This window comes from Triturus cristatus, chromosome 9 (genome assembly GCF_964204655.1).
Source record: "Triturus cristatus chromosome 9, aTriCri1.1, whole genome shotgun sequence".
Classification (NCBI taxonomy): Eukaryota; Metazoa; Chordata; class Amphibia; order Caudata; family Salamandridae; genus Triturus; species Triturus cristatus.
Window position 1 is genome coordinate 753,753,108 of NC_140592.1, and position 12,089 is coordinate 753,765,196.

General features: G+C 45.1%; 1 long non-coding RNA gene across 6 annotated transcripts in view; it reads right to left on the reverse strand.

Moving 5' to 3' along the window:
- The window catches only part of LOC146798769 (uncharacterized), a 93,383-nt gene that overhangs the window by 54,613 nt on the left and 26,681 nt on the right, over window positions 1-12,089 (reverse strand). For all 6 annotated transcript variants that reach the window (XR_014968760.1, XR_014968762.1, XR_014968758.1 and 3 more), the window contains exons 2-4: window positions 3,770-3,883; window positions 3,372-3,502; window positions 2,268-2,317 (exon numbers count right to left, since the gene is read on the reverse strand). This is a non-coding gene — a long non-coding RNA (uncharacterized LOC146798769). The remainder of the gene's footprint in view (window positions 1-2,267; window positions 2,318-3,371; window positions 3,503-3,769; window positions 3,884-12,089) is intronic.

The following is a 12,089-nucleotide window of genomic DNA, read 5'->3' on the forward strand; positions in this document are numbered from 1 at the left end:
ATTTGCATGTTGTTTTATCTGTTTCATTTGAAATCTGAGAAATTCTTTCTGTTAAAGAGTGTTGCATTAATAAAACGCCATGCTTTAGTTTGAAACTGCCTTTTGAAGGTTATTTTGCCTTATTTTGTGAGTACTGAGTCTCCTTTCCAAGTGTTTCTTCCTGCCTCATCTTGTGAGGGTTGAATTTCTTTTATTTGGGAGTGTAAAGGAAGACAGTCGGTAAAAAGAGTACCTGTAGATTTAGCATTCCGTAATATGTATTAAGCACTAACAAACAATTCTGTTTGTGTACTGTGCTCTGTTATTTGTTTTACTTAGTAGAACAATATATCTAGACCCACTAAACTAATCACAAAATCAGAGTTTTCAATTTTCCCAGTTCCAAGTACATATTTGTTTTTTTATTTACATTCTGGGAATTGTAGTTCTTCGGATCCCCCATTGTAAAGTCAGGACTAGAAGTCCCAGAATACAAGTTAAAACTTGGCCTGGATGAATGTCTCAAGCTAAGACCTAGGAAACTATAGAGCTCTGGAAGATATGATTGAGATAGCATATGTTGCAAAGCATATGTTGCTAGTATTTCTGCAGTCTTTCCAGGAAAATCTCCAGACCGCCATGGTATCGGGAAAAGACCGCCCGCAAGGACCGCGGCAAAACCGCCGGTCCAATTAGGATGCTCCGCAGTCGAAATCTGACCGCGGATCGGATTCTGGCAATTAACATTCCGGCGGTCGCTGCTGCCAGTAGTACCGCCGCGAAGTCAAAAAGAGCATGTCCTGCATATCCTTGCACTGCATAGCAGGCACTGCACAGTGTCTGCCACCTGGTACAGGGACATGTAGGGAGGTACCATGGCTACCCCCCAGTGCACCCCTCCCCCAACACATTGGGGGCCCGCAATGGGCCCCCGAAACATGTCTCCGCATGTCTTTCCATGGTGGTTCCACCGCAGTGGAAAGGCTGGCTACCGCCGGCATCATAATCATGCCGGCGGTGCTTGGCCCTGATCCGCAACAATTGTAGCGGTCCAGCTCCGCCCGCCAGGCAAGCGGGCGGACTGCAACCGGTGGAAAATCACACCGCGGCGGTCACGACCGCAATGCTAATCGGACCGGCGGTTTTCCAGGTTACGATGGCAGGAAGATGGCCGCTGCCGGTCCTGCGGTTGCACCACTGGACCGGCGGCAGCCATCCGCCCGCCATCCTAATAGACCCCCAAGTTTTCATTTTTCTTTTGAAATATTTTTCAACAAGCTTGGGAGGGTTGATGCTCTGATTACTTACTGGTAATCTTCTTTATCCTTAGTATGTTACATGCTCGTCACAACCATTACTTGTGAGGTGAACCTACGTTTGACATGAGAAACAACAGGAAATATCAAAAAGCTCTACGGACCTAATCACCATATAAGAATTAAGCCACAAAATGAATTTCCTGTAAGTACCAAGCCTCTGACAGCCAGTAACAACAGCAAGGGTGGGCAGGTAGTAAAGACTGTGACAAGGATGTAACGGACTAAGGATAATGGAGATTACCACCACTTTATTCCTACATCCTACGTCCTTGTCTTAGTCATTCCTTGTGAGGTGAACTCACTTCTGACATAAGAAAGAACATGAAGTATCAAAAAGTTCTACTGACCTTATCGACATATAAGGATTAAGATACCAAGTGAACTTCCTAGTTTTTTTCATGTCTCATAATAGGGTCGAGAGTGGGAAGCAGGCACTCCTGCCAGGCTTGAGTTGCCAAAGCAAGTCACACTGGGATCCCTCTGTGCTGGGCACAGAGAGAAAGGGCTGTGCAACACATTTGAGGACTATCGGAAGCTGTGGTACCAAGTTTCCTATCTTCATTCACTTCATGTTGAGCCTTTGCCGCCAGCGGTGGTGAAACATATATGGCGGAAAACCTTTCAGGTTTGTTTATGTGTAAGGTATGGTTGCCCAACATTATAATCAATTTCCATATTTAAAAGCAGTGGTGAGCATACTTACGGCTGACAATCTCCCGGCAAGACATGGTACTGTGTGCTGTGTAATGTCAGTCCTGACCCATCTCTGTTATGGGATTACGTGCATGGGCGTTGGAGTTGTTCTCCATGCATGCACATTCGGCTGTTTTAGATGTGCACCTTTTACAACTATTTGAACTCTCTAGTGTTCTCCTGTAGTGGTTACTTTGTAGCTGCAGAAGATACTACTTGGAAACGGTCACAAAGCCGAATGTGAAATGGAGAAATATTCAAAGAGAAGACACTTACTTTGTGGGGTATGTCTCATCCTGGGGTTCCTGCTCCCCTCTCATAAGACCCTGTGAAGAGCAAGAAGAGAATTTTGAAGATAAAATCAGGAGGACTGTATTGCTAGTATACTTGCTTCTGTAAATCCACAGACCACAAATCTTTTATCATTTTTAGGATCCGAATCTGAGGAGATAGAAAAACCTGCTGTGGCACATAAAGGAAAATATATTGACAAATAATTATTAGCTGAAATTCTAGTAAGAATATGTCAAACATGGCTTTTCCAGAATGTCATCTACTTCTTCTGCTGCAGTTTTCAGATAGTATTTGACCTGGGCGACCAATCCATCAACATGTCCTGGATTTTTTAATGCATGAGTGGAAAGATCCTTGCGCAGTGTAATTTTGGCTCCGCCCTTATGCATCACAAACGTATTATGACAATGTGCAGTTAGCCCTCTGAATACACAGTGTGGGTTAATAATAATATTAATACAACGTGGAGTTGAATATATATTCCTGAATGTTCCATGGTAGAATAGTATAAACGTGTAGCGGGTACACATAACGGTTGTGATTTATTATCAAATCGTAGTTTTCGTTCATAGCTACATGAATGTTTCAAGATGTAACACACGGTTATATATGTAACCATGATTTTACTTTATGTAAAATTCTGTATATTTTACTAATTATGGATATGCTTGCACCTATATTCAAATGGCAAATGTACTTTAACTGCTGTGTTAATTTAGAATAACTAGAGGCTTTACGTTTCTGAGTTTTAATGTTTAACTTTCACGTGAGAATCGTATTGCTTGCATGTTCTTTCCTCTGCAGGTGCAGATACACGGCTACCGTAATTAGTGAACAGGCATTGTTTACTTTTTAAATGATAGTACGGTATGGGAGGAATTCTTGCAGTGACGTGTTAACGAGGTGGGAGACAAGCTCTCAAGCTGGAGAAGGGATGTTCAAAGACACTTGAATGTGCCTCATTGAAAGAGTGAGCGAAGAACTGGATGTTGCTAAATTCTACCTAAGACGATGGAAACGTACTAGAAACTGATGCTGCTGTGTAAAAGGTATTAGAGACAGAACAGTCAAAAGCAACAATATTACCTTTTTTTCTTCTTTTATTTCCTTTCAGATATAGTGTCCTGAGTCAATCGTAATATGGTTGCTAATTTGATCCTTTCTTCCTCTAGGTTCTTCTGGCATCCTGCAATACTGGAGTACCAACGCTGCTTCTCCTTAAAACAAAGAAACAGAAGTGGCACAGGTAAGAGTTTCATTTACACTTGACTCTGTTTAGGAAAGGGTGTGAGGGAGGATCACCACCTAAGACTCAAACGTCACGCAGGGAGTTTGTTCCGGTATATTTAAATCCGGTTCCACGTAAAGTCCCAGTGGGAACGCGTGTTTTGGTGCACTCCTCTATAATTAATAGTGCTTGCGCAGTGGGGGCGCGTCTGACGTCCCTCCCTCTTCCCCGTTATGGCCCATATAAAGGCATGTACCTGTGAAAGCCATGCACCTCCAGGAGCATGGAGGGAGTCTCCACTGGGTCGTTGGCCTCCTGGCGTCTTCCTGCTTGGCCTGGATCGCTATGGAGTCTTGGTTTGTGGCCAGTGCTTTAAATGGGAAAAAATAAGTGCAGGTACTCATCAATTTAAGTAGTGAATGGAGGAGGGGCAATTGTGGGCGGGGCTAGAGGCAGAGCTTGGAGGCAGGCATTTAATGGGAGCCACATTTTCTTAGTGTCAATTGTGTTTGATAATACAGAAATATTTCTGCTATCTGTAGAGTATTTGGTTTTTCCTCCCATGTGCAAAAGGCTACGTTTATTATTGTGGGAATGTCATACCAATGCAGATTGTCTCTGAGGCACAAATGAAACATAAAAGTAATTTGCCCGGAATCACAGGATGTTGAGCTGAAGCTGGGACTCAAACCTTTTTTCCATAGTACCTTATTAGGCAGCTCTGATCCTAACATTACATCCTCTCAATTTTTCTATCTGGGAAAGATGCCTCACAGTCTATGCAAACATAACCCCTCCACCAAGACTTGAAAGACACTGGAGCGAAGGTGCTAACAACAGGCACACAGCAAGGCCAATTCACTAACTCTCCCCCTTTCCCAGCAAACTATAGCTTCAGGGCGCTAGCCTGGACAGGGAGCAGGGAAGAAAAGCAGAGAGACCCTTAGGCACCGTACCATAGCCCAATGTCCGCCTTCCCAATTTGATGCTGGGTAGTGTGTGAAATCTCTCAGCCCCCCACCCAGACTTGTGCTAACAGTTTCATTAATCTCGGGTATCACGCTGCAATTAGATTTGTGGGGTAGGGGATAGGCTCAGAGTCCCACACCTACAGTGTGATTGACTGGGCAGGGTCTGATCGGACCCTTAACTTTTATTCACAGAGGGCTGCAGGGCATCCACAACCCTAAACGAGTGCTTAATTTGTAAAATATGAAGTCCAGGTGCTCAAATGTTTGTCGTAGGCCACACCTTCTTGCCCCTGGCTCCACCCGCTTACTCTATTGGCTCCACCCGCTTACTCTATTGGCTCCACCCACTTACTCAAACGGCACTGCTAAAAGTCAGATGTAATACCCCACCTGAATTTCAGCAAGTGAGCCTTCCTCATATTAAGGTTTTGATAGGAGATTCCCCTTCCCTGTGAAAATTTTGAAAAATATTAAATCAAAAGTGCATTTAAAGCACAATTTGGAATAAATTAGCCAAAATGACTAATGCATTGAAAAGGGACACTTGAAGTATTCCAGTGCTCTATGTGCCGATTTGGGGTGAATACTGAGGTAGGGTATGTCATTTTTAACAGAGTCTATGCTCACTCGAAAAACACACAAAATCTTCTAATGTTTGCCTCACTTTTAAGCTTTGTCTTCCGGTATTACTACAAAAGCAGGGTGAGGTGGTGGCAGTGTGCCGAGTTAGTTACACAGTGTGATTCACAAAAATGATTAATTAATCAACACTCAGGGCTGAACTGGGAACCAAAAGCAGCTCTGGCAAGTTTTGTTAGATCGGCCCCCATATGGTGTGTAGGAAGCGAGCGCAGCGAACTCAATGACTGCTAGAGATGTTTGGGGGAAATTCTCCCCTCATGAACATTTTGTAAAAAGTAAGACCAAAATAGTGCACAACACATTTTCCATTACATTAACTTTCAAAGCATAGTAAATTGTAAATTATGACAACCTGACATAAGCACCCTAGCCAGAAAGCATCAAAATGTCAAACAAGGCACCCAGGCCAGTGGCGCTGGAACAATTTTCAGAGTGTTGCCCTAAAAATTACAAACATCACTCAAAGGTGTTGAACAATCACGGACGTTTAATGCCCTGTTTGGGGCCATAATGTAGCAGATGCTTTAATAAAGCTCAAAACGTATGATTCAAACAATCTCGATGTACAAATTGGTGCAATGTCTGATATTTATATGTTTCTTTCTTCTTCATTGCTTGATTTTGCTGGCCAGAAAGTGTCATTCATAGTCGTTAAAAGTCACTCGTAACTACACTGAATTGACTAAAATTAAGGAAATGGCACTATAGGAATCTGAAACCTTGGCAGCTATGCAGTGGGTGTCAGTGTCACTGGGCACAGGGTGTACTGCAACGAGAGCAGAAGGACTTCACTACCTGGCAAATGAAACTCTCCACTGCAAGCCCTGCTGCCAAGAGAAGAGCACTTCCTTCCAGGCCTGGCTGTTCCCTATTTACTCATCCCCAGCCTCTGCTGCGAGGTAACCAAGCTGGTTCCTGCACCAGAGATTGTATATTACTGTGCCTATACTTGCTGTTAAAGGCCCCCTACCCGAGTTTAAGGCCCAACTCACAGGCCTATAATGGAGAGGGTGGCCCTTTAATAAGCGGTATTGACATACACAGAAGGTTAATAAAGCTGTTAGAGCATTCCGCACAATGGTAATATGATGTTCCAAAAAAAGACAAGGAGGAACAACAGGCAAGCACCATAATGGTGGAAACATTGGAATGTTGTAGATCTATACCAGTCACCAATGTTCCCTCTAATTTATTTCCTCTGTGTGCGGCAGTGGAGGATCTCTGTGCGCTGCAACCTTGGCCATGTGCGCCGGGAACCAGACCGCGCGCGTGTGCAGCGCCAAATGTCACTCCAAACGTTTACTTTAAAAAGTGAAAAGATGGTGCATTTTTACACATACAGCGCCACGTTAAGGGTCTTAAGGTCGGTTTGCAAATTGGATAAACACTCCATGACATGAATTGGTTACACAGGCAAGTACACTTCAGGTTTAGAAAAGCACAAGACTCCAAGGGGCATATTATCAAGAACGGCGTTAAAATTATCGCCGCTTTAGCGGCCGGAAACTGCAGCTAAAGCTTGATAATATGCCCTTGAGAATTCCAATAGAAGCCCATGTTCTGGTTACGGAATACCTGAGGATTATTATCGAGGACTTGAAGGATGCGGAATCGGGCATTCTAAAGATTCGGGATCCCACTTTATCATTGGTTTTTAACTTAAATGGACACTCGATCCTTAAAAAGACGGGACGCTCACTTGCTACCTATCGACATCAGACCACTATTCTATTCAACGTACTCATTATCCATTGACTCTGAATGACACTCCTGAATTCTCAAGAAAGAATCACATAAACAGATGTATTATCTCTTACGCCCTGAAGAAGTCCCAAGTGGACGAAACGCGTCGGCTGCTCTGGCTGTTCTTAAATGTCATTTTAATATATGAAAAATAAAGAAGATCATTTTGGAAAAGAAAAATTGGATGTACATGGACTAATTTTGACTTAATTTGAGGTTGTGGTGCGCCTTTTGCTGTTTATGTTCCTATCTTGCCCCAGTGGTTGGGGAGGTATTGTGTTAGCGGGTACCAGTCGAGAGCGCACACATAGGGTGAATCTGAACTTATCACCTATTAATACAAAGGGTAACTGATAATCCGGTGCTGTCCCAGAGGGTTACCGCTAGCTCCGTTCCTTCTGATGTGTGAACCTGGGCTTCTATTGGAACGCTCAAGGGCATAATATCAAGCCCATTATCGCCGCTTTAGCGGCAGTTTCCTGCTGCAAAGCGGCGATAATTTTAACGCCATACTTGATAATATGCCCCCAACGGTGGTACCATCATAAGATTTTACTAAAGATTCTTAACTGGAGCACTGTTCATTGGGTGGGGAAATGTTGCCCCTTTTGTTACTTGCAGTTTAAATTCTAATATAGAACAATAAGCTATTAACTATCAAAGAGCTGCATTTCCATTCATTGCAATGGCAGAAAACCTGCGACAGACCACCCGAGCGGAAGAGTAATATAGCTTTTGATTGTAAGAACGTAAGGGTGTTTTTGAACAGTAAATAGAAAAATTCAGCCTGAAATTTAAAAATCAGCATCATGAGGAATAACCTTCAATCATGTTTTACTTGCAGATAAGTTTAAACAAAACACAGAACAAGGCACAGTAGGGCAGCCGATTCAAGGGAGTTCCTCAAATACCAAAATAGATGCCTAAATAACAGCCAACCTCTATTCGTCTCAAACCACAAAGTGACTAGCTAGAATTCAAGCTCTGCATTTTTGACCCCATACCTCCTGCTATGCTGTAGGTACCACAAAGGAGAGGGGCTGCAGCTTACACCACACGCACTGCAGCCGCGCAGAGTAACTACATTTAATACAGTTAGTGAGAGTGCGTGTGCCAGTAAGTATGTTCCACAGTAGCCCTTATGACCCGACTGCTAATTAAATAAACAAAAACAGAAAGGCCATGACAGGGCCGGCTTCAGCGCTGATGCGAAAGTATTTTGTGGTGCCACACCAATAACCTCTTTCTCCGTAAATACCTTTACTACCACCTTCCAACAGTGCCCCTCATCCCTCCATGGCCCCCTTTATTGACCTCCTCCTCGGATTCCCTCACTGCCACCCTCCCCCAGTGCCCCTCATCTCTCTGTAGCCCCTCCCCCTCATGACCTCCTCCTCAGACTCCCTCACTACCACCCTCCACCAGTGCCCCTCATCTCTCCCTAGCCCCTCCCCATGACCTCTTCCTCAGATTCCCTCACTGCCACCCTCCAACAGTGCCCCTCATCTTTACTTAGCCCCTCTCTCATATGCATTTCATTTGTTGTATAGCGCTTCTCAGATCAGTGTAGTGTGTGTCAGTACTTTACACCACGCACACATTATACAGAGACAATGAATCATACAAGTATGTAAATCAGTCTACAGGGAATGTCACATAAGCCAATGAGGATTACAAGGTGTAGGAATCACATGTCATCCATACTGGTGGGCAGTATATTTTAAGAGGGTTTGCTCTGGGGAAACACAACCTTAGGATTTAAAGAGTATTCCATGGGGATCAGCTTTACTGATAAAAATGTATATCTGCCGAAACATACTCATTTTAGCAACATTTGAATAATGAAAGACTGGGGAAGTACTAACTATATCACAAAACAAAAAAATCCAAGTTCTAACTATACCATTCATGTTTGTCTGCAGCTCTTTGATGACAGTTCATTGGTCACTGTCCTATGTTAGGATTGTAACTTCTGAACTGCAAGTAACACAAGGATCTCTGTGACAAAGGCAGTAACCCACTGAGCTATCCACATAAAATACAGTTCATCTGACAGACAAATGATTGCTCTCCAGCAGGATCACCAGTATTATCTGGGCCTTTTGTACTGTCTTATTGTTGTCCTGCATCGGCCAAGATAATGATAAAAACTGTTTAAAGGAAGCACACACTGTGCAGATTTTAAAAAGAAAAAAAATGTAGTAACACATTCTCGTACCTACTCCATTAGTCAAACTTTGTGTCACAGCCTGATGTGATAAGCCGCTGCAGGGGTCAGGAAAGGTAAATAGGAATAAATAAACTTCTTCTCTCCTGCGCTGCATAGAAAAAGAAAAATCCACGCAGCAGAACAGTAGGCAATGGTTACCATTGTCAAAGAAAGGATGTCACCTTTCGCCATGTGGAGATGAAGGGGTGAAAAAATAAATAAAGCCAGGTTAACATGTAAATGGTGTTTTAAAGACCTGTGAAGTACTCAGGTGCGGCCACGATAATCTCTAAAACTGTCTGTGTGCGCCCGGGAAGCGGTCTCGTCCCGGGCTGACACACACGAGGGGGGGGTGGGGTTGCAGCACTTTGAGCCCAATGGTGTTGCGCGCCTGCCTTCAAGCCCTCACTGCGAGGGCCAAGGCTCCTGTTTGGCTAGAACCGGGCCTGGTGGGGAAGAGTGTGGGCTTTTGTTTAAGTATTTATGTTAATCACAGCTCGTGAAGGGGCTCTGATTAACATGAATACTTAAACAAAAGCCCACAATCTGCCCTGCAAGTGCCGAAAGGCGTAAGCCCCCAAGCTCCCAAGCACCAAAGCCCGCCTTACCTTGAGTCTCTCGGGATAGCAGCACTTGAAAAGTTAAAGGCAGCATTCCTGCGCCAGATCTCCAGAGATGAGTGGAGATAACCAGCAAAGTCCCACAAGAACGGAGCCGTGTGGCCATATAGGGAGGCCGGTCTCGAGACGCAGCAGCTCCAGGGAGCTGGGGCAGACATGGAAGCTGCAGACACAGGCTGGCCCCGGCCCAGGGTCGGATTGGTAACACAGGCACTCGGGAAATGGCTGAAGGGCCGGTAACCGAGTTCAACTGTGGGCTGCTTTTTGGGGCAGCCTGGGGGCTGACTGTGCTGTTAGGATGCCCCAGTGGGTGCCCGAGTGACCTTTCTAGAGGCAGATGGGCGAAGGTATCACTCCCTTTCTCTTGCTGGGCCAGCCCATAAACGTATGCTGATTGAGCGGGGGCAGGGGGCCTGAGCAGAAGGGGGTCTCACTTGCATTCATGTGTGGCTCAGCAGTGTGACCTAATCTGTGCATCTAAGTGAAGTTAACATGCCTCCACCCCCTTTCTTTTCATAAAAGTTCACGTGTTTTGCGGAAGGCAATACACGAATGTGGGCCACTTTTTTTTGGTGTGCCTGGGCCGATTTTTGATCCCAATCCAACCCTGCCTCGGACTGTAGATGGACGAGGAGGTGCCCTGGCACGCTGGTGCCACCAGAAGAACAGAAAGCCACGTGGGTTTGAGCAGCTGGCACAGTATAATGTTTTCATTCATTCACACACTGCAGCGCAGTGACCTTGCGCCAAGAAGTGTGGCCGTGTCACAGGATCATCACAAGGGATATATATGTTCTGCAGACAATTTACAATCCATCTGGATTGGGTACTTCAGTCCTTCCAGTGTATTGCAACCAGAGCACTTAAAAGGCAAGTTTACGTAGAATAAGCTGCAAACGGCACTGAACCTTCTTCACACATGGGCAAGACATTTTAAAATAAAGTTGTGCTCCTTCGCACTTGTGTTTTCTGCACCGGCTTCATTCCCTCAAACCTCTGAGCCTCGTGACTGCAAAAACGGGTATCAGTTAGCTCTATCAATTCTGTAAAAGACACCACCAAAACTTTGATTCCACGCCCTCTTGCTTTATAAGATCCCTCCATTACTAAAAGCCACTGACTACGACGACACGATTCCTTTCTCCAAAACGAAGCCCTTCTCTCCTTACACTCTCACCCTCACTCACCATCATCAGTGCTCCCACAGGCACCTTACCCTCCTCCTGAAAAATCAACCAGATCCTCTCTCTATAAATGAAAACAATCTTAATGCAGGTAAATAGCTGTCCATCTACATCTCCCACTGCAGAGATGGATGCCACCAGCTGCAAAACCCTGCTGGTGCTAAACAGACCAACATTGGTTCTGCCACAGGCGCAGCATCCAGGTAGCTACAATAGTCTAAGGGTCATTAGGGTTAACGCTAGCCACCACTGTTCCCGAGTGAGCAAATACAAATGTTAGCAGGGCCATTATCGCAGACATCCACCACAAAGACACGCAAAGAAATGCAAAGGTGATGGTGCCTAAACATGAAGAGGATTCTCAGGTGGGTGGAAGCTGTGCCGGGTTTAGGGTGGTGCGAGGGTGCACGGTTACCGACAAATGGCGTCCGTTAAAGAATCCTTCACGGACAACGGGCAGACGGCCGAAAATACGTACGGTTGGTCACCCTATGCTCCAAAACAATACAGCAAGTTTAAAACCACGGCGTGTGCTTTGTAGGGTAATCGGCCTGGTTTGCAGACTTGCTGTATTGTTTTGATAGTAAAGCGAGGCTGCGGGCAGATTGAATGCTTTTATTTAAGTATCCATGTTAATCGCAGCCCCTTCACTAGCTGCGATTAACATGGACACTTAAACAAAAGCATTCAAGCTGCCCGCAGCCTCTCTTTACTATCAAAACAATACAGGAAGTTTGAAAACAAGGCCGATTACCCTACAAAGCACACGCCGTCGTTTTAAACTTGCTGTATTGTTCTGATAGTAAAGCGAGGCTGCGGGGGAGATTGCGTTGATTTTATTTAAGTATTCATGTTAATCGCAGCTCGTGAAGGGGCTGCAATTAACATAAATACTTAAATAAGGGCACACAATCTCCCCCGCAGCCTCACTCTACTAAAGAATACAGCAATCAGGGCAATACAGAAGCCCCAACAAAAGGAATTGGCCGCATTAAGCTTACCTCCGCTCCCGAGTGTTGCACTGCAAAGTGGTCACTTCCGCCGCCGCCGTCCTCAGTCTGAAAATGCCCGTTTTTCGCGCCGCGCGCCTTTTAAAAGTGGCGGCGGTGCGAATTCTCTCGTGGGAAGTGCCATCTGTGCGCGCTGCACACACGGTACTGCGCGCTCGAAGGTAGAGAAGTGCGCGCGCGCGCACATTAGTGGGAAC